We start from the raw sequence: 26,947 nt of genomic DNA on the forward strand, positions 1-26,947 counted from the left end.
AAAATGGTTGTGTGACTAAAGCACTGTCCTGGGATTCAGGGAACAAAGGGTGGCACATACGACCCTATCAAACCTTTGGCAGGTGCCTCTTCCGCACTTGTCTCCATCTCCCAGCCTACCTCTAGGCCACTGGGAGCGAACACGCGTTGATACTTGTGGAGCATTCAGAGCCAGGGGAAGAAGTACTGCAGCCCAGCACAGAAACACATTTCCTGAAACAGTCACCCATTCACCCAAACACTTCCCCTCCAAGTTACCCCATTGTTATTTCCCTGCTTTCAAAGTTACCATAGGAGGAAAATTAAGCCTGATTGAAAGAGGAAATATTTCAGTGAGCCTGCAGCATTTGATAAGTAATCAGAGTGTATATTCTTTAAAAAAAAAAGTTTTGGACATAACACATTTCATTTTTTTTTCCTCTGATCCATACCCAAAACACACTCCTCAGTAGTTTCTCTTTTGGATAAAGTAGAAGTATCTCAGTGTCACAGCTGACAGGGTTTTTGGTGCTGTTAAGAAAGAAGGTTCTACAGACCTTTATGCAACGTGGAGTTTGGCTAACGTGGACCAAGCATTCGCTGAGTCGTTAGCCAAATGCATCTTACAGTTTGTGCATCCGAGACATGTTAAACAAAAGTTTGTTTGCACCTGTTACCAAAACAGGTGCAAAACCTATTGGATTTAACAGCACATGGCTGGAGTGCAATATCTGCTATGACAATACAGCATGGCACTGAGGCTTTAAACAAACAAAAAAAAAAATCAGAATTTGCATATACCGAAGTATTGAGCTTTAACCAGCAATTTCCATGGCAAAAAAGAGAAAGAATTGTGCTTCCAGTCACCCAGCCTGTGGAGCGGCACCGAGGCAAGAATGCATAAGGAATTTGCGTTGTCTTTGTGTAATCATCAGATCGCTAGCTATTTAACTGGCAGACACAAAAGACATTACAGCTAACCTTTATGCTGTGAACATTCCCATGAGCTCCTTCTGTAAAATTATTTGAGTATACCATCCAACATAACCATGACTAAACGCCCTCGTAGCTGTTTGAACTTAGTATTTTCTGGCAAGAATCCGACAGTCACCAAATACAAGCAGAAAAGGCTCTGAGCCTGGAAAGAGTAATTTCTTAATTCAGATTGAAAGATTCAAATTGTTGCAAGAGGTGATACTCTGACCTGTTTATTTTTAAAATAAATTATTTAAACAGATAACTATCTATATTGTTCTAAATGCCTTCACCTTCAGATTACTGCTTGTGATGATAATAGCTAGCTGTTACGCAGTGCAGCTCACCAGTAGATCTCAACACTTTATAAAGGAAGGTCAATGTCATTGCCCTCCTTTTTCAAGAAAAGGAAAGTGAGTCACAGAAACAGAGTTACTTCAGTTTAATAAACTATCCTCTGTTGAGAGAGATGTACCAATGAACCATCCACTCACACAGCTACAAGTGTGAGACAGAATGTGTTAACTGAAAGCTCTTACACTGACACTGATGAATTTAGCTCAGATTTTGTCCAGGCTAAAAGCACAGAAAGTTAGTAAGGCTCAGCTGACACCCAGCGACTGACTCAGTAGCTGGCATAATGTGACTGTGTCTCAGGTCCATTGCTTAAAATCCCACATCTGGAAATACAATCAAAGTCTCCTCCCCTAACAGCAAATCAGGAATCCTTCAATTTCTATCCACTCATCAATATTTTCTTGTCTTCTTTATCTGAAGCAGCAATAACCCAGGTTTACAAGTAAAATGCTGTGCGCCTCGGTCTGACCTCTCTGCTCCCCTCATGTTTTACCATCCCACCCCAAAGTCAAACGTGGGCTTCAGGCAGGGAGCTGTGCTGTTGACAGCCTGTGAACCGGCACCGAGGACCAAAGGGCTCCACGGACCCAACCATCTCCCAGGGTACAGCTACACTGGACATTGGGTTAACCTGGACACACCACTGAAGTCCAGCCAGCACCAGAAATGGTAGATAAAATGCAACGTTTCCCCACAAGAGCAGCAAGCTCTTCTATTATATAAAATGATGCTGTTATGCTTAACACCAAACATAGCTGCAAGACACCCCAGCAGAGGCAGAGATGGCGTGTATGTGCTAGGGGTAGCACGCCCGGGCAGGAGCTGCTCGAGAGCAAAGTAGGGTTTTCAAACACTTTAAATAGCCCACAAAAACCCCACAGAACTCCGGAAAGCAACTGTACAAGCAAAAAATCTAGTTCCTCCTGTGAGAAACCTTTTAATGATTTTTACAGCACAGCTAAAGCTTGGTTAAAACAGTAAAGCTTACAGCAACAACATATGGTAACAATTTCCCTGATTATTAGAACAATTAGGGTCTGAGCTGCCAGCTTTACACCTAGACCATTAACCAACTCCGAGGCCAGCTACTGCAAGTCAGGAATCACCTCCCCCAGACTACTGTTTGCCTTTTTCTTTTTTTTTTTTTTAATTGTTGCTAATGACATTTCCATGAAAAAATAGTGTTGGTATCGGAAGTGTTATTTAAGGAATCCAATTCAAAACAAATCCCTGCCAGGTCTTAGCGCAGCATCTGTAGGTGCCTGAAATGCTCCTCTGCCGAAAGGTCAGGATATTTGAAGCTTTAAAGATATTTGCCCAGAATCTCAGCTCTTTTGACAGCAGTGATGTTTGCAAGAATGGATGCTTCTAGTTAGCAGGTCAACACTACTACCACAAAATATAAATGTCAGCAGCCAAGTCTTACACTACTTGAGTCAGACCCCCAAACTCAGTAGATAAAGCCCACAAAGGTTTCTGCATGCAGTTACGTGACCATGTATCGAGAGGAAGGGCTTTCTAAGTGAAAGTCAAACTGGGTGTTCAGTCCTTGCTCACTCCCTCTGCAGTACTTGCCTGCAGAGGTGCAGAGCGTGAAGCAGGCTGAGACAACCTGCAGATCTGAGCAACAAGGGTACTGCCTCAGCCAGAGGTAAGTTTTGCTGAAAGGAGCTAGGCACTCCAGGACTGGTACCCCAAGGATTCAAAAACATTATTAAGTTACCTAGAAATCACTAGGTTTAACATAAATAAATGAATGCTGCGTTCTCATTAGCAGCCTTCTGGCATCTAAGCCCTTGCTGTGCACTTGCTTCACATTTGCAAGCTCTTTGCAATCACTTCGCTAAGAAAGGAGCTTAAAAAAAAAAAAAAACAAAAGCCAAAATTCCCCCACATTGATTCTAGCAGTCACAGGCTTTAGGAAAAAATCAAGACACATACAAGATTCAGGATAAAATTCTAAGCACTGAGTTAAGTGCTTAGGCATATTAAGAGCATGAACAAACATATTCATTCCCTCCATCTAAAAGTCTCTAATTTGTTTCTGGAGTGCTGAGGCACATTTTACCTACTCTCTTTATCTTTCCAAGATCACACATGCCGGATGTTTGCTCTCTGCCTCAGACCATCAGAAGAGATGCAGTGGCAGCTCTCGCTCTCAAGTCACCGTGGTCATATATTAATATTTTATTTACCTGTAATAGAGTAAGCGGGGCCCTTGTAATTTTGTAGGAACAAAGTCTCCTTGGTCCATACTACACCTCAATACACATTTGCTTCTTAAAAATACTTATGTGCAACAGCACAGAATAAAATAGTCTTAAGGTATTATTCTTGGCTACACTATTAAGTGCTAATGGTTCTTGCAAAGAATGCATTGCTAGGAAAGGAGTAGGTAAAATTGTCCTTTCCACGGCTGAGAGACCAGGCAAATACAAGCTCTACACAAAAACTTTCCCCTGTGCTGTAGCACAGCACAGTATTAATGTAGAGTAACTACTAGCTTCTCATGCAGAATTAAATTAACCTCTGCCTGAATCCTACTCAAGAAGTGAGTACTAAATAAATTATGTAAGAAGAGCAGCAGTCTACTGGCCATTGTAATTCAATGCTCAAGACAAGCAATTCCATTTAAGTATATTGCTTGGCTATAAAATGCTAATTACCCAGGCAACTGGAAGCCAAATGGTGCTTTCCTACTTAAAATGCCCATGAGGAAAAACCATCACTAGCTTTATTTATACCAGCGAGAGCCAACACTACCTAGCCAGGTGATCTGGCTTATATTTCAGCTGCAACTCGGGCCAACAGAGCAGGAAAGTTCAGCAGAGTCCTGTCTGTGCAGCACAGTCAACATCTTTCTCCGATAACCTCAGTACGGATCTGACCTCCCAAACATCCTTGGAGTGGGAAACATTTGGTGAAGGAGACACTGCATGCTTAGATAACGTGTCAGGAGGAGTCAGTGGCCATCTGCACCAGCCCAGAGCCTCCCAGCAGCAGGATGGGGTGGTGGCAGCTTTGCCCCTACACATCTTAAGGTCCCTTTGGATGCTACCACAAAGACAGGCTTGGGAGCTGCGTTGCCCAGGCAAGGTGCAATCCAAGTCTAAGGGTCAACCGACCTCAAACTCTTCTGGAATGAGAACTCTAAGGAAGAGTGAACACTCAGGCTAATAAACAAGTTTTAACATTAAAATATATTTTAAACAGCAAATTGAGACACAAGGGTTGTTTTTTAAATATGGTTTTTCAAAGTTTCCAGGTTTGTTTTAATATAATAACTAAACCAAGTTATTCTGCCGCCTACAACAAGGAGGTTATGTTTTAAAAGAAAAAGAATTGTCTTCCAATATATAGAAACTATTTTGTTTTAAAGTTTTATATAATTCGCTTTAATTATCTGAGAAGTTATTAATGGTGTCAGGAAAATAATTTATAGCAAGATTCTGTAAACTGTACGACAGGGTCCCACAAAAGATTAGACAAGATGAAACAAGTTGTTGCAGGGGAATGACAAGGAAATGAAACACAAACAGGTCTTTTATTGAGATGTTTTCCATGTACATCTTACCATGCAAGCATGCCTGATGACACTATGCGTGTGAGTCAGTACTCACTGTTTCCCTGCCAACACATTACATACATGACAAAATTTCATTAAGAACTTTGCTCATCTCTGCAACAATTGTATTCGTTATGTGATGGACAAGAAGATTAGCAATCTTTAAAGGGATTTTTTTTTTCCTGAAAACCAGCAAATTACAAAGCATGATTCTAAAGACCCTTCAAGTGGAAACCCAAAAGCCACTAAAATAACTGTTGCCTCATCTGCTGAAAATAATCAGTTCTGACAATCGTAGACTGGAATCTCAGTGGGAGGGGATGTGAAGGAATCATACCTAGTCTTAGCCATGCTCAGCCTGTGCGGGGTGCAGATAGCCCACCAAATGACAGAAATATACTCAATGTAGAAATATACCATATAAGATCAGATTTAAAAAAAAAAAAAAAAAAAAATCACACATATGCAATTTGGATGGCACATAATAGAGTATCATATCAAAAAACCTAGAAAGGACCCAGGCACAATCATCCACCCAATTCATTGTTATGCCTCAGGTTTTGTTATTTGTATTACAGTAGTGCAGAGGTCCCAGCCAGGGGCAAAACCTCATCTGCTGCAAGCTGTACAAATACATAGAGAGACATCACTGGAACAAAGAGCTTGCCATATATGTGCCAGGCATTAGTAGGCTGATGAAAAAATATCAACAAGCAACGGAGGAAGGAAGTGAAAATAAGATTCTGTGGTTATAATGTCATCCATTGCGCGCACTCTTGCTGCTTTATGAACTGGTTAAATCAACTGCTCCAGGCTGGCACAGAACTAAATCACTCTGGACTTCAGAGGGCAAGGCAAGCCCTGATAAAAACATTTTCTTTAAGATCAATTCAAATAGTTTACAGTGCACACTATTTACATCACATAACAAAAATTCTATGTATATTTAAAGAAAGGTACTTTTATACATGTAAAAAGTATTTTAGGGCACAATGAATTTTACTTCTAGCCTAGTGGAATAAATAATGGAGAAGCTGCCACCCACACACACACCAGCTGCAGAGGAAATAATTTTTTTTAATCAAATGAAATTAAAAAAAAAAAAAGTACATTTACTTCTAAAATATGAAATAAAATGTTCAATGGCTATGTAGCAGCAGATTTCCTACCCTAGTTTCACTGACTCCAAGATGAATCACTTAAGTTAACACAACATACGGCTCTACAGTTGTGCCTAGTGGAAATATTGATTTGACCCAGAGAGGAGAAAATCCAATTGTGGAGTACTATGTTCTCCTGCTTTTATTGCCAGCAGCACCTTTGACTAATTTACCTACTTTGTTGAAAATAAAAAGCCTATTGATTTATCCTCAACTTCTCTCTTCAAATCATGTGCAAGTGACTTCACATGTTTATAATAGTATCCAGACAAATTACTCTTGACTTCTATTTTATTTCACCTTAGATTTGTCCTGGGGTGGTTTATGCAGCAACAGGGAATATGAAATGTGCTGTGTTAAAGGCCTGTCACTTGACATTACAAACATAACCAGCTAAAATGCAATCCATCTGTTCAACACGCTTCCAGCTAATCTATGGTGGTCTCTAAGGACCGTAATAATTTAGCCTAACACACATTAAAAAGAAACACCACAGGCCATCAGAACAGACTTGAAGCACTTCTGAATTCTCGGAAACTCAGCACCAAGCACACTCGCTTGGTTTAAAACGAAGTCAGTTTTCCCATACACAGTTTGAGCATATTTTATTATCCCAGCAAAGCCAAAAGTTTTCACATCAAACTGTAAAACTGAGCAAGTATATTTCAGCTTTTAACACCGAAGCCTGACACCAAAGTACAACAGCCATGCAGAGTTCACAGCTACAAACTCTGCTCCACACTGCCCTTGTTCACTGGAGTGAAAAAAAATTACAATATTAAAATACAGCTTGCCATCAAGAAACAAACACCAACCCAAAAAAAACATTTCTAGGAAGATTACGTATAAGTTGTATTTTCTAGCATTTCGTTTATTACAAGTATTTCTAAAACTTGGGGGGTTTATACATCTATATGGAACATAGTAAACACCTAACTGGGCACATGATACTAGTTCACATACAATACATTGAATTCATTAATACAATTTCTATACTGCTATGACGAAGTGCAAAAATAATTAACCCGAGGCAAGCATATGGTGAGTTGTGGGGCTTATTTAGAGGTTCAGAGCTAGAGATCTGCACTGCAACTGCAACACTGCAGTATGAGTCCCAGGCTCTGAAAAAAGCACCAAGAACTCCAAAGTAGCAGCCGACCATTGGAGTGACAATTGTAATGCAATGCCTGAAAGAGCAGCAGCCAAAAGTACACAAATACAAAGGAGTTAGAGATGGGAAGATGTAGGAATACCGGTTACACATCACAGCAATATTGCTTTCCTAAAGGTGAATCATGAGCAGAAGCTATGAAGTATAAACGTACAGACATTTTGCACTTTTGCCAGTATCATCAAGTCATTTATTCGCATAAGTGTTGCTTGAAAGAGAACAATGCATCTTGGGGAAAACTCTGCAAAACAAACTGTTAATCCCAGAAGGGCACAGAGTATGTGACAAGAACCATTTTGAGGTTCTCTAGTATAGAGAAGTCAAATCAAAGCCATCAAAGTTTAAATAAGAAAACAAATCTGTGAAACTAGAAAAAAAAATTAATAAAGCAGGGAGAGGACACAAAAAAGAACAGGACACTTTCAGGATTTCTAATTAATACCTTGTTATGGACAATACTTGAGTAGCAAACAGAAGGCCTAACAGATGCGATCAAGTTCAATGTGAATGTATGAGTCAAATTTAATCGGTGACTAAGGGTAATAGAAGTAAAACAAACATCCAGGTTGGCTGTTACTAATCTGATACTCTTACATCCTGTTTGAAGCAGGAACTCTCCAATAATTTTCAATCTACCCCTCAGCCTCCAAAAGAAACAGGTTGCTTTACCCTGCCACTCTTATTAATGCTGAGTAACATCCTACTGTCTCAGTAGCCTTCTTGATTGCCACAGAGCTCACAGGGGAAAGTATTCCTCGTTGTTAGCAAAAGGTGCCATGCCTCACCTTCACGACATCCAAACATCCTCAGAGCTGCTCAAATATAAGGCAGTGAAATGCTTAGACACAAGCACAAACGTGCTTGGTCTTTCCAGGATAACACTCCCTGAACAAACAAGATTTAATCCACGTTACATTGGCAAACCATTTTGAGAAACTTGAATGGACAGTACTGGAGAAATGCAGAAAATGACACCTAGAAACTGAGGAACAGTAAACACACGGACAGCATTCAGGCAGCAATGACCAACAGGGATTTTATGGGATAAAACATGTAGGTTATTGGTTAACATTGCTCGCTTTGAAATGCATGAAAATCTTTCAGTCTGTAACTCAGGAAAACCAGTAATCCCAAGACAAGTTTTTCTCCCAGTGAAGAAAAGGGTTGTGACAGTGCTTGAGGAATACCAGAGAGCAACTGGTCTGTTAGCACTCACCCAAATCTCTCCCCCCAGCCCCCTAACATGTATATAAATGTGAAGAAAAAAAAAAACAAACAATCAAAAAAATCAATTAAGTTTAATTTAAACCAATTAATTTCCAAAAGCTTATTTAAAGATTTTTATCCATGAGTTTCCAGCAAGCTTAAACCTTCCTGTGCTTGGGCAGCTTATGGGCAACCTAGTATTGAACAAAAAATTAATGTTTCAGAAAGCACACACACAGTCACTATGCCATCAGTTTACTATCTAAATTTAACAGAGGACAGCAGCATGGGCAAGAGAGAGGTCCTTGCGGCATTTGCAGACAACCATGCAAAAATCCATGTTGGATTTACAGAAGAGGGAAGCTTTCAGCTGGTCTGAAGGAAAGACAGAGAGGGTACAGGGACAAGCTATCCCACCCTGCAAGGATGCCTGACCAGACACTAAGGTGCTACGGGACAGAAGAGGCGGTTGGGAAAGCACAGGGAGGGAAAGGTTTTATTGATAATATCTGTAGGTTAAAACAAAAACAAAGGAGCTCATACATGTTGCTCAGCTGATTACCTTAGCTGCTTTCTCATTCATATCCTGCAACAACCTGACCTTCTCATCCCCGAGAGCTCTCTCTTGCAGGCAAACTCCCGTCACCAACCAGTTACCAGGGGCACTAAAAACTCAAATACCAGCAATGTAGAGAGAAAGTCCTCGCAGTTCAGGCATGCCCCTGTCAAATACTCCCAGAAAACTTTAGGGGGTATCATTGCAGGTTAATGTTATGGGCTTTCCAATTATTTTGAAGCTGAATTTATATCCAACATCATGACCTCAACACATCACTGCCTTACCAGTACCATCTAATTTACCCAATATCAACAAGTTCAACACCCAGACAGTCCCTAGCTAGGAGATTTGCCACTGTAGCCACAGTCTGCAAATTTTTTCTTAAGGTGGGTAAAGGGAGAAGCTTCAAGTCAAACCAGATGGTTCTTCCACGCACAAATGTACAGCAGTGTTTCTCTTTATAGCCAGCAGATTGCCCCAGGAAGGTAGCATGCAAGGGATTTTGAAGGATGTCAATGCTTCTTGCACCGTACAGGTGGAGAAGCTGCAGTAAATTTCATGTGGCTTTCCCAAAGTAACCCAAGCACCCTTGTGAAAGAAAACACTCCCAGCATTTATTTACCGTGTCAATCACCAGTTTTACCATTAGCCCTGTGCAGCAGTTATAATGGGGGGGACGGGACACGACACGGACACGGGATGGGACACAACAGGACACAGGGAGAGAAACTCCACAGAAACTAGCAGCAGTGAAAACTAATAGTGCATAAAATGGGAGAGGGCAGGGAGAGGAAATGGGGGCCATGCTCTCAAGATAGCCTCTGGGCCTCTCATGCCCTTTCTGGGTTTTCTGTACTCATTTGTTTTCAATAGCAAACAACCTTTCTATCTGCAAAGTTAGTGCGTCCCCCTTGGAGGGGGGAACAGTTACCTACAAGGGGGAGACAGTCATTTTTGACACTTGGCTGTTCACGGAGTTTACTGCCAATAGTTTGATCCTCAGCAAAGCCCAGTCAGGCCTAACCCACAGGCAATTACCAGGTCAGGCTGCCAGGAACAGCCTCCCTGGTTTTCCCAACTTGTTGCCACCGAGGAGGCGACAGAGGAGCCCCCTCCTCAGTCCCACCCTAAGGAGACCTTTCACTGGCATCTGATCCCTTTGTCAACCGCCAGCCCGGAGCTACCACGACAAACAGGGATGGTGCTTCACAATGCTCAGCCCTCAGCAGCCGCCAAGGCGAGCGGGTCCAAGAGGGTACCTGGGGCAGCCCCAGGACCTCCTCAGTCCCAGGACAGTGGGGCTTGGGGCCCATCCTGTGCCATCCCCATCTCAGCCAAGTTCCCTCGTTGTCCCCGCCTTTTGGGCATCACATAGTAACAGAAATACTATGCTCTGGAAGGAATGGATATACACATATGTGTCTATATACATACACACACACACACACACACACACAGAATTGTGTGTGTGTGTATATATATATATACACACACACACACAGAATTGTGTGTATATATATACACACACACACAGAATTGTGTGTATATATATATATACACACACACACACACACAGAATTGTGTGTGTATATATATATATATGTTTCTGCTGCTTCTCCCCACTACTACTCTGGAATTACTATACCTGCTCAAACCTGGGACAAGCAAAATCCTTCTGGAAACACTGTTAGATTTGCTGTACATAAGACTGTCCCACGTTCAAGCATTTAGAGTCCCACGGCTCAGCAGCAACAGCATTAGGAGTTTCACCCTGCACCACATAGCAGCAAGCTGGCTTCTTAAACACACACCACTGAAGAGTCTCCAAAAGTGATACAGTGTGACACTTTGTGTACTTGATAAAATTTAAGGTTAGCCTTTCATGCTCAGGAAAATTCAGTTATTCAAGTTATTTTGAGTCTGAGAAATTACACAAAAAATGAGTTGCTCCAACAGTTCCTTTAAAAAGAGGAGAAAGATAAAACTCAAACATTTTGACCAAATATGGAAAATCACAACACAAGGTGCTGTGATACATTAAGATTTTAAATCTGCAGTCATTAAATCCTTCCTTATGCCAGATTCATCCTCTATACACTTACAAAACCCAGTCACCTTCCACCTTCTATTTCACACATGTGCAAGAGAGAAAACTGTTAAAAATTAACGGTGAAAACCCAACAAGCCACAATGAGTCCACAATTCAAGCAGCAGTTAACATCACAGGATAACAAAGATCTCCTCACTGTTGCGGCTGCACAGCAGGGGAAATACTTCATATTCAAGAAGAAAGAGAGTTATGGAAAAGAAAAAAAAAAAAAGAAAGAAAGAAAGGAAAAAGTCACTTCCAACAGCTGCCACAATTTCACCTATATACAGAACAGGAAACAGCCAGTCTCCCTGCATGGTAGCTGCTAGGCAAAATTTACTTGTGGTAATCCAGGCTATGCATTCACACACATCTGCATACTTGCACATGCAAACACTCTCTTCAAGAAGAATTTTCAGTCTTGCCAGTTCTTAACAGTGCTCCTTTAAGTATCTGAAATGACTGATTAACCCTGCTTAATACAATCTGTGTAATCTACTGTGAATCTTGCAGATAACTCATAACTGTTAACATTAATTAACTCAGCAGGACTCTACCCTTCTTGCTCCCCCACCAGCCTCATACCTCAGACCTCAATTTAAGAGTTCTCTTTCACAACAGCCCTAGCAGACAGCTTAGAGTTAAGCAGCAATGGCAAGCTTCTGATGTAGAAAACCCAGTTAAACAATTGATGTGCATTTTAAAGACGACTTTCTCTCCCCATTTTATACTTTTCTTCATCAGTACTTGCCGGTAGTCATGGCACACTTAATGCATACACCACCTTGGGAATACCCATGATATCATAAGAAAAAACATGAAGGGTGCAGTTGCATCCTAGAAGATCCTTTCTTTATGCCACCTGTCACAGAAACAGAGGTAAGCTGTGTCACTATGTTATTATTAACATTCAGGAAAGATTAACTTCTAATACTTCTGCTATGCCAGTTTTAAGGCTTCTGACCACTGGATTTTCTATGTCAACAAAATGCAATTTCCTCTTAAGCTGTGATGTCTAGTGTTGTCCTGAAAGCAAATCTCATCTATCATGTGCTCATCCAAAAGCCTCACCTATACCTGAAAGAAAAAGCAACTTTCAAGACCTTGTATTTACTGAGGAAAACCTTACAAATGGTCACAAAGGTTTCAAAAGCAGCAAGAGCCCCCAAACACAAGGAGCTGCTCTGGCTACAGGCAGAAAAAGCAGAACTACGCACACTACCAAAACCCTTTTGTATTACTAGCATCATTTGCAACTATACTTCTTAATCTTCAGTGTCCTTTAACGGTGCACAAAGGTGGCAGGCATGTATGTTTCTAGGCAATTTTCAAACTACCTCACATGTGGTTCCTATCCCTTACCTACATCACCAGAGCTCAGGTTTACTATAATCGAGGGAAACTTAATATGACATATCGAGTGACTTGTGCTCCCTATCCAACCAGATCACAAAACAACATCAGTGCAACCATGATGGGTCGGCCTCTCAGCTAGCTGAAAGCAGAGGAGGGGAGGGTAAATCCTCAGGAAGATTGCTCTGGGCAAAAGCAATTCAAGCCTCAGGCTGCAGAGAGCAGCCACACCTCCTCCAGTCTAGCACATTTTGGGCTGCGTTGCTCTGTAAAAACTAAAGTTTATTAGAATTTTAAAAGATACAAGTTACGCCCAAGTTTATATCGTTGTTGCAACTACTGAGCAGCAGGTCTAAGCCTAGCAGTGTTCAAAGTGTGCCAAACCTCCTTGGTGGTCTGGAAGAAGTCTGACTCCTAAATGCAGCCTCAGATGAAATTTTAAGGGACACTACAATCAGAGAAAGGTAGCACAAGCAACATTTTATCAGCATAGAGAGAGTTTACACCCTTCACCTTAGTGAAGCACAAAACCTTGGCAAGGAGTACAACAGGGAAAGGAGCAATGCTAGGTCCACTGCAAACTCCAAAATATTCACAATGTTAAGTGCTGGAGTAAGGACTCCTTTGTTCTGGTTTACACGCAGCTTTTCACATAACTTATTAAAATGGCTCTGCATCATTGTTTAAACATACTTTGGTGGAGGCATTGAGTTACTTCGACAAACCTGTTTTTTTGCTGAGAGCATCATGAATTGGTTGAGTGATGAATGGCCGATCAGAAACCGGAGCCCTATGGGAATTAGCGCAGCCACTCACCAAAAGAAACGCTGCAGCAAAATAATTTGTGCTCTTCAAACCTACAGCAATAGTTTGCATTTTGAAGCTGGGCATCTGAACTAATGATCTTACTTCTCAGTGCTCAGAAACATGCAGCTCCCACTAATTTTAAAGGGAGAAACAGATGCTTACTATCTGGAGAAAAAAAATCAGAGAAAATCCAGCAGTTTAATAATACAGTACCTATATGCAAGTCTAGATGCTCTGGCACCTCAGTAGCACTACCTGAATTCACCATTCCTCTCAATCTCAGCATAAGCCAATGTTTGTATCTCCACAACATTAAGACATATAGTAAATACAGGGTGCTGAAAATCAGGCATTTAAGTTTGAATCTCCAAGCTAAGCAATTTCTATTGACAATGTAAATATGCAGAAGATCTGCTAGGTCTCCAAAATTTACTACTCAACATTAACACACAGTAATAAAAACCAGAATTTCCCCCGACCTAATCTGCAGTCACTGATGTCCTTTTCTAAGCGGCAATACAGAAACAGGCACAACTGAAACTGAAAATAAGAAGAGCATTTGCTGCGTTTCAGATTAGTAGATACGTGATTCCTTGCGAATTTTGACTGAAAGTCATTCTCACGAGGTAGAGGCAACAGCCCCTTTGAAATCAGCTCAGCACAATGCAGGCAGGAACTAAGCAAACTTCTTCAAACAGCTCTGCCAACACCATTCAGTTCCGAGCTGCAAAACTCCTGCTGTTTCAAACTCAGGGCCTCCTGTGAGCAGACTGCTGATTACACCAGGTTGTATGGCAGGTTTCTGATATGTGCACAGGGCAGAAGAATAAGAATAAAACATTCCCACTGGCCATGTTAAATAGAAGATTTCACACCACACTGAAAGAAAACACTTTGCCATCTATGGATTCCCTTGCCCCCCATTAAAGAGAACATATATTGTAGTATGCTATACACATACTCCACGTGTACAATTCATGCAAGTGTTACTGGACATGCTACTATCATAAAGGAGAAATGGGAGACAGCACAATGCAAACATCGTATCTCCAAAGGAGAGGAGATATGCATGGTCAAAACAGCCAGAGTGCTGAAAATGCAGCGCTGTGGCACATTTAAGTCGGGCTGTTTACTCCCAGTTACACTTGTACATTGGAGAAGATTTGGAGCAGTCAAGGAAAGGGAATGAAGGCAACTCAACAGGCATTTTTCATCCCGATTTTTATGAGAGGGGACCAGAGGAATCAAACTTTACAAGTTTCTGTGAAATTCTGGTAGGGGAGACCCTTGGGGATCTCTCCCGACAAGGGAAGAGCAAGGGCTCCCATATGAGGCAGCAGCCAGGTCAGCATACACCTCGCTCCACACATACCTTGGCGCATTCCTTCTCTCAGGTGCAAGCCATGGGGAAAAGCAGGGTTTGTGGAGGACACTGGACCTGCAGAAAGCTCTACCCTGTTCCCAAAACAGTTGGCTTTGTTTATGAATTTGAGCAAAGAGGCCTTCGCTGCCTAATCAAGTGCAGCCCCCTTGTTGTCTTGTTGTAGCATCACAGCTGTGAATCTCCTAATTGCATCTTTGGTATGCAGAAGGTAAGAAACCTTCATGAAAAGATGACATGAAAGGCTTCGCTCGTTGGTCATAAACATGGATATTGGAGTCTTTCCTCAGGGAATGGCCAGTACAGAAATCAGACATTCAGAATATATTTCTGCCCATATGGTTCAAAGTGATGAATAATGCACTTTGGAAAAGAAGGATGACAAAAATAATACAACACTGGAGTAAAGCACCCATCATATTAAACAAATAACAGGTGGTGACTAAAAATTCATTTTTAATGAGCACCACTTTATGAATGCACACAATACAAAGTGGTTTCCACTGCTTTGTAACACACCACTCCTCATTATGAATTAAAAATATCTCAGTTATATAGAGCTAGATATGGAAGCTCTTTAGTTTCTCTTTGGACATCTCATGAAGGGTTGGGTTTTGGTTTTGTGTTTTGTTTTGGTTTGGTTTTTTTAAAAGATTTAGCAGACAAACAACATGAACTTGAAATTCTGAACTTGTACCCACTCTGAACTCACACTCAATACTCACAGATTCTTTAATTAACACTAACTTTTTTCAGTAGGTAAATTTGTAATTATATGTTAAAATATATACTTTGATGCGTGTTTTCAATGCATCTGCCTCATCAAATGTGCGTTCTTCACATGTATACAATTAACTGAAGAAGAGGGCGGTCCAGTAGTTAATGCAGAAGACAGTGTTTGAATTCCTGGGTCCAGACGGGCATGAAACACAGATCCACAGCAGTTCTTCAAAGTGAGTTACTGTGTTCCCAAGCTCTTCCCAAACCGGTCTGCATGAAATCCAGTGGCCAAGAATGAGACACTACTCCATAGCAGGAGGTGCTCCTATACCACAGGGTATTAAAACATCGTAAGAACCATTTCACCAGGGTTACTTATCCAACTGAGAGAAAGCTAGACAAATTATTACAGAGAACTGTTATCTAAGACATTTAGAAAGCAAGACTGGTTAAAATGGACTGTTTCTGCAATGGAAGAAGTCTCAGAAAGAAATCTCAGGCAGTTAATACTGTCAGGAAACGAGACTTTGCACTGTTAGAGCTACAGTGTAATAAAGTATGTTCAGCTAAACCTGTACCCTGCTGCATCTCAGCAGAAGGGCCATATTATCTCAAGGACCATGGCAACAGTTTAAGCAGTTACTCAAGTCTGAATCTTCTTGCATGAAGGTCAGTGTTACAGAACATGAAAATAAATGTATTCCTCCTCTCTCAAGTTCAGCTGTCTTGTTAATCTCAAAGATTACATATTCCTCGTATATCAGTCACCACTTTAAAGCCCTGATTCATAGAGAGACTTAGGAGCACATAGCAAGTTATTACTTCAGCAGGTTGTTTATTTCTACAAAGCCTAATACTCCTTGTAATTCTTAACTGCCTTCCCCCTCGAGGGCATACAGCATATGTCTTGGGAGCTGGAACAGACTTGCTCTGAATATCAAAGGAAAATTAATGACTTGTCATTAAAAAAGGTGGGAGGTAGTAGTTAAACACTACCGTCTCCTAGCTGGTTTCTTAGAAGGACAATAATTTTTAAAAATGTTATTTTTCTCTGTTTAACAATTGTTTACATAATATGCTAAAAAAACAAACAAAAAAAAAGGCTTGTCCCTGCAAACAGAAACTATTTTAGGCTGCTGGGTATTTAACATTGTACTACATTAGTCAGCCTGGTTGTTCTGTTCAGCAGAAACTTTGATGGCTTCCCAAATGCGAGGAAACCAGTTCGCTCCATTCATAATTTCTCCTTGATACAGCAGCAGTGTGTGCCAAAGATGTGGAACTCCAAAAGGTCTGCATCGCATGGAGTGGATGATGATTAAACAAACTGGGAGTGCTTAAACTAACACAAAACCCTCCCTCTCTCCTCATCCCTCACAATAGTAAGTGCAGTGAGCTGATCTCAGTTAATGTCAAGAGCCAAATTCCGCCTTTTTATGAACACACAACTTCCCCGAGGCTTTGAGATTTGCATCGCAGAGTACAAAAATCTTTCACATAATTTCCAAATTTAGGACTAGCAGGAGAAGTGGAGAATACCCTTCTAGTAGACTTCTCAGAGCACCCAGCAAAAAACACTGCACTGTAACTCCAGCATGGCATGTGAACGCTAATGCTTCTTTGCCTATACAGAGTAATTAAATGACATGTCTTTGGCTAGCCAGCTAGATACCGATGGCACATATTAAGATACACTAGCGTAATAAGCCTCAGAGTTTATGTGGGGAGGAGCTGCCTTGTTGAAGCAGCTGACCATCACTGCAGTTCCCAACTACCATACCTGGGGAAAAAATAGCTTCTGTCACTTGTGGATGGCCCTATTAACTGTAGAAATTCAAGCCATTAAGCGCAAGAGCACAAGGGAAGCTTCCTTTTGTATTGCAAAACAGCAAGACTCCAGAATAGATAGTAGACACTCCTCAGCAATGCTCTGGTCTCTTGAGGAAGTATGGGTGTAAGCATTCACAAGGGAACACCTTCAGACTGAGTTTACTGTATCTGATGAGGGGGTCGCCACTCCTGAAGGCAGGTTCTCTGTTGCCTTATGTCACACGCCCTCCACAGCATGAACTGACTTGGAAACTCTTTATGCCCACCACAGTCGTAGCATATCTGACAGATGGAGAGAACCAGTCCTCAGAACCCAGCACCCATCTGACAGCAGGTTTGTGCTGCAAGTTTCGGACATTTGGGAAGCTGTACATTTCAGTTCACATGGATTCATGCTTTAGGTAAGTCAAACTCACTGTCAGTATCAACAAATCTACCCAGCAATAATAAAGCAGAAATTTCCAAGTTGTTGGTCCAATAACTGCCATGAACCCAGCAAACAAGATCATATCTCAGATTTTCATCTTCTCCCAAGTAAATCTATCAACATGCAGAGTGCAGGTATTCTGGGGTCAGGGCTGTCTTTTCCTCTGACAATTGTTCCATTTAGTTTATTTCATATTCTGAACCTATTTCATATAAGACACACAGATGTGCTTTGATATCACTCTTTTTGTTTTGTAAAACAAGCTCTTTGCTTTTCTTACAAGTGCCCCAAACAAAACATTTCAGGCCAAGGTAAACATTTCACTTGGTGGCTGGGAAAGTAGGAAGGTGGAAGAAGGATTTTTTTTTTTTTTTTTTTTTTTAAATCATAGTCCTAGTTGAACATGGAATAAGACAACAATTAAAATTATCACAGTGCATGAAAAAGTTAAAAAATCCATACTGTTTATTCATATCTAATTTTTGTTACTGTAGAATCAAACTGATGTTTGAAATATTAAACAACTGTTGCATTAAACACCTCATCTTACATCTGAACTGACCAGTATGAAATATTTAGCAGTATTATTTTGCAGTTTCAGCTCTCCTCCTTTACACTCAAGTGCACTTCATTATAACTCTCAGACTAACTTGACAGTACAACAAGTCTCCACGGTGAGAAAGGAGTTCCAGGTATCTCCAGACTGGTACACTTGTCCCTTTCGCAATTTGTTGGTACTGTATTAGACAAGAACCATTCCTTATCATCCCAGCAAAGAAAAAGCAATGGCTGTATATGCCCCAGTCAACCAACCCCCATCACTGGCATCAGCAGAGAAGATAAACAGAGAAGCAACTGTAAGGTCACAGCATATACCTGCACAGTGCATTTACTCTTACTTAAAGAAAAAAAACCCACCACCACCTACGTAATGAAACATACAGTTCAAAAAAGCAGTCTTTGATGCAGAATTTTTAGATAAGGGGTTTGGGTTGGTTTATTTGTTTTTTTTTTTTAATTATGGCTTTGTTTTGGGATAAAAAACACAAGGACTGAGTATTTCCCCAGCCTCTTCCCTGCTTACACAGATGCATCTTTCAGCAGCACCTCTCTACCAGTTACACAAACACAAAACACGCAAACTGAGAGAACTGCAACACTATCCACTCAAAAAAAGACTAATTACTTCAATCTAGGGCTAACCTGATAACCTTCTTTGGCATGCTGGTCAGACAGCTGCTTTAGAATCTTAGATTCACCTATGCAAAAGTATCACACACACAACTGGTAAGCTATAGCCTTTGTTTTCATGATGCTGTAGAGGTACATTAAAGACTGACATATAAAAAGCTTATTTAAAACAAGTGTGCTGAATGCATCTGCTTGTCACCTCCTTTTGCGTATTAAATGTAGTTGGTGGAAGCACCAAGACTCCACTGTACACTGAAATTTTAAGTTGAGAATTGTATGCTATCCATTACAGAAAGCAGAACAAATCAGGAGCCTGTTTGTGTTTTAAGCGTCATTCTGCAGCGTTTAGCGAACTAAAAGAAATAACTCTTCACTATTAACTTTCTCGACTTACAAAAGACTTTGAGGAATCAGGATTAATGCAGCCTGATGGGCGAGACTTGCATGAGTATCAGTAAGATCAAGGTAGTCTGTCTTGGGTTTTTTGGGGGGGAGGTTTTGTTTGTTTGTGGAGTTTTTCATAATCTATTTTATACTTAAGATTTTCCCTCTAGAGTCTCAGGAGGTTAAGTCATTGGTTACAAGTGTATTTCTACTTGTTTATAAGCAAACTGAAAAGAAACTTCAAATGATCTGTCCTTTATAAACAGGTGACAGAGTACAGGCCTGACTGCAAAGTCTGTGTGCCGGAAGAGTAGAGCAGTTCAGTTCAGATTGTTAAACAACCGCCTTCTACTCTGTCACGTCGACTCAGCTCTCTCATCCGAGTGCATCTCTCGCTAGCAGGTTGGGCAGAGCACTCAAAGCCTCCAAAACTAGGTGTCCTGCTAAGCTCAAGACTGGGAAAGCAAGTCAGGATGAGTCCTTCTGCAGATACTCAAACAGTTGCCATAAACACTGCAAAATCTCTAAGTACTGATAGTGTGATAAATACCTTGATAGTGGTAAAGGCTGCAATATGCTGTCAAGGAGGAAAGCCAAAACAAACCATGATCTGGCAGACAGCTCTGGTTTCACAATATCCAAGGGTGTCAAAGCAAAACTGCTTAAAGACCCCGCTATGCAAGATGCTCAGCATCTCAAGTTGCAGCAAGTCAGTCTGAGAAAGTCAGTGCCACTTAAAATCAGTTTCTATGCCATACAAAGAAAGTGCAATTGCAAGTTAACTGAGATGCTTTAAGAAACAAGAGGCCAAACTGCGTCTGTGTCTTATATAGACAAGTCTTCAAGCAATAACAAATTATTTGAAATTCCAATCCCTCAATAGCACAGAATTTGACCCAGCAATTTATAAAGAGAAAGGGCTAAGTGAAAAAGGGAGATCAAAATCACCTTTCCAATCAAGATTTTGGCTCAGGCAACAAAGGAAATGCACGCCGGAAGAAACACAGGACAGCTCAACCAAGTTCAAGAATTAAAAAACAGAGCACTGTGGTTTAGTTTCTTCTGCACGACTGGAAGCTGGGAGCTAGATTAAGAATCAGAGCACTGAAGTGTAAGCAAGGCTTCTAATAATGGCAGCTTTTGTGGTCCTCTACTACAGACTCAATCAGTCTGCACATAAAACTGTAAAGATACATCTATGTGCTGTTCAGATAAGCATTTGCCACAAACCTTGAAAACAAAGACAAAGCCTTCAGTACTGACACACAGCTTTTTGATATTCAGGAAAACACAGAACACACAGGGTGGGTTCTTTGGTTTGGTTGTTGGGGGTTTTTTTCCACTTTTTGAAAGATCAAAATTGAAGAAGTGACCTTAAGACATTTATTAGGTTAAAAGGCAACTCCTTGTGGTTAAATTGTAGTTCTGCTCTGAAGTAACTACACAGCCTTGAGAGACTCCAAGTAACTCAAGCAGGTAACTAGTCAAATTAGAAGGGTTTTTTTTTGTTTCTTTTGGGTTTGTTTTGTTTGGGGTTTTGTTAGTTTTTAAATAGAAGCATGCTTTACTTTTAAAGTAACTTGCTTCTCAGGACTGATTCTGTTTCTTTGGAACATGCATCCTGAGAAATGAGCCTTTTAACATACACATTAATTCTGCATTTAATATCAAACTTAAAAAGAAATTCACCTCCTTCCAGTTTCTAGCAGTAAATACTTATGCCTCCCGTGGGACTCCAGCCACTTAGCTTTACTGTAACACAGCTGCTCCAAAATAAACCAGGCATTAACCTCAGTACCACCCTCCCCTTTTCTTCTAACACACTGCATGCCAAACAGGTTTTTCTGCGATACCAATTTGATGCTGCACTCCCTTACAAATACCTTTCCAGTGGATATATTACAGGTGGGATCAGCATTAAAAAAAAATTCTCTTTAAAGTGCCACAGGGAACTTACCTTTCTTCTTTTGCTTCTCAACCTTACAGCAAACAAGTTAGATGTTTTTGAAATTACTCCTTTAACACCAAGTAAGTAAAGGTGACTTCTTCTAGAGGAAGAACACCACCTATTCAGTTTAAAAGTTTTAAAAATAACTCGCTAAAGGATCATTTTCACAGGACAGGAATATATTTAAATGGAACTCATACAATATTTTTCCTTTGTGCAAAGAGCACAAGTCTTTCCTACCACCCCCCCAAAGGAGCAGATGTCTATCACTGTTATCTTGATCACCTAATGGGCACTATGTCATTCTAAGTCTAAAAAACAAATTAAATAAACATCTAGAGACTTTTAATAATGCTAATTATGAAAGAGAACAGGCAGTGACAGCTCCACAGGGGCCATTTCAGTCTGCTGAGCAGATTTTTATTTAGGCACTTTTACTGGCCATATGAGGACCCAGCAGAATTTAAACACTTAACTCCCCTTCAGCTCCATCTCTTAATCATAATAGGAAACAGGAGAGGCACCAGCTCACACACAGCTTGTATTCAAACAGCCCTTCTAAGCAGCTGTAAAAAAAGTCATTCTGCTTAAAGTAGAGTGCACACACATCAATTTGCTGCTTTATTTGGTCTTTAGAGTTTGCTTTTTTTAAATCCTTCCTTTTAAAAACCAACATATTTGCAAATGGGAGATGTATGCATGCATCAGCAAGTGACAGCATTTCAATTTCTGTGCTTTCATGAGCAGGTGCCTTCCCTAATTTGTGCTGGCGTAAAGTCCATACACCACGTAAAGTATGAAATACACTCTTTCCTGTGGTTTGTCTTCAGCAAAGAAACTAGCATACTAAAACTTCCTCCTGTCACCAGGTCTGTCGCCTCATCAAGTCCAGAGACTGGCTTAGAAGGGTAAATTCCATCATTCTTAACCACGGTAGGTGACTCCACAAACTCCACACCCGTTTCTTGGCCCAAAAGCATTCACATTTGCCGTAAGTACTGGAGGTCAACATAAGCTCAAGCAGACCTTTACAATACAAACCACATTTTGTTTTCAGAAGTAAATACAACTCTGCATTTGGATACAATGTGCTGTCCAAGATCTCCCACACATTTCTGAAACTGATAATCATGCCTTCAAAAGGACAGATAAGCACTGCTTTAAAAGAAATCCCCAATACCCGCCTCAGATGAAAACACACTGTGGAAGTATTGCTTACAGTCATTAAAAAAACGCAGTGTACAAAAAGGTGAGAGTTTGTTACAGACCTTTGTAACAAATGCTAATTACAAAGCTATTGGAGCGGAAAGCCTAGGTCAGCTGAGTTAGAGGCACAAAGAGACACCTTTGCTCGCTCCACATCACAGGGTCACAGATGTCACTGGAAGTGATGAGAACAAGCCTTGACACCAAACCTTAATCCAGAGTCAGAGCTGTGTAAGAGCAAGACTGTGGACTGAAGCCAGCATGCCACAATGTAGCATGTGACAATATCCGCAGTAAAAGCAACACTGGATTAAACAACGTTTTCACAGACAGAACATGCAAATAAAATAAGAAAATAAATCACCTTCATTTGCTACCTGCCATTAAAAAGCAGAAAATACTTGCTTTGGGAACTGCTATGCAATTAGGGGATTTGTTTTGCAATCATACTTCATACATTTGTGGAATTCATCTTCTTGTGTCTTTAAAGACCTTTTACTGAAAAGGACTAAATGACATGGAATCCATTACAGAAACACAAGCAATAAAGCAATCTTTAACTTTCAATTATTGTTATCTTTTAGCAAAAATAAATCTCAAAGCTATTTTCAGCTACAAGTGGCACGCAGGCTATTTTCTAACTTACCTGAACTTGGTAGACTGAAACTCAGTTCCCTCCTTCACAAAGTTTCAGCTGACAAAAATGGGACATTTCCCTGTAATCTAGGCAGCAGGACTGAACGTGGCTGGCTGGTTAGACTGTCTGAACAGTGACTTACACCTTAAACCTAATATCCAAAAATATACATGTAGTAGAGGACTAAAATACTGAAATACCTTGTGGTTTTAGCATTTGTAATCACAGCAACAGTCTAGGAGATTAACATTAGGCCTCAGTTTTCATCAGGAAAAGCCACATACACTCACACTACCCTTTTTAAAGCCATATAAATGACACAGTGGATACGTTCTGTAACTCAGACATCCCAAGAATTGTCTTCAATTAACATCTCAAAGGTTAAGTAAATACTGCTGTGGGGGAACCAAACTATTCCATACTGTAACATTTTTACAGGTCACCTCCATTTGCCTCCGCATTTTAGGACACTGCTCTTCTCTTTTCTTGCCTCTCTTCATTTGTCTGCACAATGGATTCACACCCTTCTAGCTTATTAAGCAAAACAAAGACAAGACTACACAGACACATGCCAGCCTATTCTGCCCTTTCCCATATTCTAGCTCCAGGAAATTACAGGCAATAAACCATTTTAAAAGTCAACCTATTCTCTTCCATCTGTTTGGGGTCACTATTTCATTCTGTATTAAAATGCATGTGCAGCCCCAGGAAAAAAAAAAAAAAAAAAAGTCTCTTTAAGTTCAGTCCTCCATTAAACTTCCAGACATAATTCAATGTATCAGCTGAAATGCATCCTAGAATCACAGCCAGCAATCTCAATCAGATGTCGGACAGCAGGCTACCAGCCACCTGAAATAGTAGCTCTCACCAGCCTGGGAACACTTTTCAAACTGTCCTCCGCAGAAACTTATTTCAACTCTGGGGCAGAAATGTTTCTTTTGTCTAGTTCTTCTAGACATGAACAAGACAATCTCACTAAAAAAAGCATCAGACAGTCTGGCTGGTAGTGATGAGTTACCTGTCTCCGCCTCCTCCTCCCTGAAATGCTTGGTAACAGCACCTATACAAAACGACCACGATCTTTGCAATTCTTATGTTCGTTCCACTTGCAGCGCAGTGGTACCACTACTTTCAGGTGAAGGACTAAATCAGAGACTAACATCACTGGTTCAGCATTTCCCAGAATGTCTGTGCCAAGGCCAGTCACCCCCTCCACCCACCACCGCAGTAACTGAATGTCTTCGCAATACCAGTTTTACATGCAACCTTCATGCCTCGTGATCATGCTACTGCAGAACAGAAAATCCAACTCAAAACATTTTTATCACTGCAGAACCAAGAAGGCCTCATTAAGCTAGGTACTGCATAAATACATATAGACAGTCTGTGCCTGTAGCAAGCTGAAACTAACTAGAGAAGTCAAATGATGAATAGAGTGGAAACAAATACAGAGCTAATAAGATCCTACTCCAGGTTGTGCCACTGGCAGAATCTCCCAAATCCCAGCCCACTGCCTTACTGAAACACAGAGCATCTCTACAACAGTACCTTAGTACTAACTTATTTGTCATATTAACTTATTTATTGTAGACTTGTGAAAAAGACAGAGAGGCTCAGTGGCTGCTCACGGTCATTTCTTTGCACAGCTGTAACTTAAGGCCACGAGAACATGCATGCTACCTTTGGTAGGTGCAACAATACAATTGCCAGTGCAGAAACAATTCAGGAAACTGTATGCATATCGCCCGCTCAACTTTACAAAAACAGGGAGAGAATATACACTTAAAAGCACAGGAGATCAGCAAAGTATTTGAATTGGAGCTTATCTGTTGAAGCTTCTGATATCTTACTCTTGAGAAAGCTGACATTCTCAGTTGATAATCTTTAAATTTAAAGCTCAAGATGAGGAAAGGTCCCCCCCTAAGCCAAGTTGCTAAATTAAGACTTCTAGGGAACAGGACTCAAAGGAAAGCAGTCACCCAGGTATATTATAGTTTAACACACCAAATGGACAAGGCTAGCAAAAAAAAAGTTTAGTTTTGTCTAATTCAGTAGGCCACTGTGGGTACAAACACTCCCCCTCAGAACAGAAGAATGCTTTTTGACCTCAGGATGTGCACATTTATGTGCATTTTTAGCATTTTGGTGTTTACTTTGCTAAGACTGGATTACTAGCCCAGTAGAACTAGCCTGCCTAGTAGGGAAAGGTTTCAACTCACAGAAGATGATGTTGCTACTTCCAGAACTTTATTTATAGCTTGAGTACAGTTGCCAGTTCATCACTTGTGCCCAAATCTGGAGCTCCAAGTTTGCATTCCTCTTTGCAGTCCAGTCAAGAGCTCTAAACCTGACTCAACATTTCAACTACAGAAGCAGGAATTGTTTATTGATCTGGAAGCTACTGGTATTGCAAGACCTTCGCTGACCCACCAGCAGAACCAGCTTTTGCCCCAGCCTGAAGACAAAACAGTCTCTTTTTTCTGCAGGTTAGAAACAGCCCCAGCACCAAACCACTCACAGCAACAGCCAAACTCACAGGCAGCTAACTCCCTTTAACATGCCTGATAAAAACCCTGCTGCTTATACTTGTTTGACACAAATATAGAGCAGCCAAGTAAAAGGAGAAGGACACAGGTCTGAAGAACCATGCCTTAGAAGTAAGGCATCCTTGTTCACCATTATCTCTGAGCCCAGCTAAGTGAGTTTAGGTGGGGAGGGTACGATTTGTGGCAATAGTCTCTAAAAATTCAATGAATGGTTTCATCTTTACTCCCCCACTCCCTCACTTTAATGGAAATGCTAAGGGTCATGAGTTTCTTATTGAAGCTGCACAAGCCACACAATCACAACTGGCTTCAGAACTGTCTCTCAGTATGATTTCTTTTAAAAATGAAGAGCTATTTCCAACCTATTTAGAAACATGAAGCAATCTGCTAGGTATTTAGTGGCCACAACTGCAGGAAATACAGGCAACAAAAATACAGCCATGACCACATTGCAGCATTTCTTCCAGCAGCATTTCTCATCCACATACTCCAGATGTGGCCATAATACCCATGCAGGGATGAGCCAAGGGATGATCACATTCTTTTTTTAATTCTTCTCTCCATCAACCTCAAGTTTTTCATGTAAATGGTAGGAATTTTTGCTTGAGAGTGCAGAATATACTGTTGGAGTGATTACTGGCATTTTTGAAGGTTAGGAAATTAGCTGACATCAAAACAGATCCTTTCATAAATTCAATTTTTTTTATAAACTGGTATCAAAGTGGTTTTTTGTTCCTTAGAAAAACCCTAAACCCAAGGATTGACATATGAGCAGAGGAAGCACATCAAAGCCACTTCAGGATTCCCCTGCCAGCCTGCCTTAGGCCTCTTCCAATACTCCATAGGTCCGAGCATGTTCTCCAGGTGTTGCAGACATCAGGGCAGCTGTTCTTACATGGACACTTCAAGTACCAGCACCTACAGGGTTTAGATATTCTCTACAGCACAGCAAAGGAATAGGCCAACACCCCTCAGATTTTTCTAGCTTTCTTCTTCCATCTTCAGAAGTGACAGAACTAGCAACAATAACAGCTCTTGCACAGGTTGTTGCAGCTTAAGGGGGGGGTTGTTCCTTTTTTGTTGTTGTTGTCGTCCCCCCCCCCTTTTTTTAAAAAAAATTGCCAATGAACTCTGCCAGAAAAGGGGTAGTGCCACACCACTATGAAAATAGTTGCCACAGCTGGGATTAATCACCCTTTGGAAAAAAAGCAGAAGGCCCCAGAATTAAGGCCATAACACCTCACTGTCAACAAGGGTCAAGAGGTGCTTACTTCAAGTGAAGCCAAACATTGTTCAGTCTTGCGGTACTCACACCTGAACTATTTTCAAGCCAATTGAACTGGACTGGTAGATAATCCTTAGTGGAGCCCACAAAAGAAGCATTTCAAAGCAAAGGCAGAGCTCAGGAACAGCAAGATAATTTCATCTGTGTTGTACTGGGCTAGCCAAGGACCAAC

The 26,947-nt window shown here is 40.9% G+C and overlaps 1 protein-coding gene across 1 annotated transcript in view; it reads right to left on the minus strand.

Annotated features, from left to right (window-relative positions):
• CCDC88C (coiled-coil domain containing 88C) overlaps window positions 1-26,947 on the minus strand; it is a 101,171-nt gene that overhangs the window by 60,843 nt on the left and 13,381 nt on the right. The window lies entirely within an intron of this gene.

The sequence above is a fragment of the Pelecanus crispus genome, chromosome 6, assembly GCF_030463565.1.
Source record: "Pelecanus crispus isolate bPelCri1 chromosome 6, bPelCri1.pri, whole genome shotgun sequence".
In the NCBI taxonomy this organism is placed as follows: Eukaryota; Metazoa; Chordata; class Aves; order Pelecaniformes; family Pelecanidae; genus Pelecanus; species Pelecanus crispus.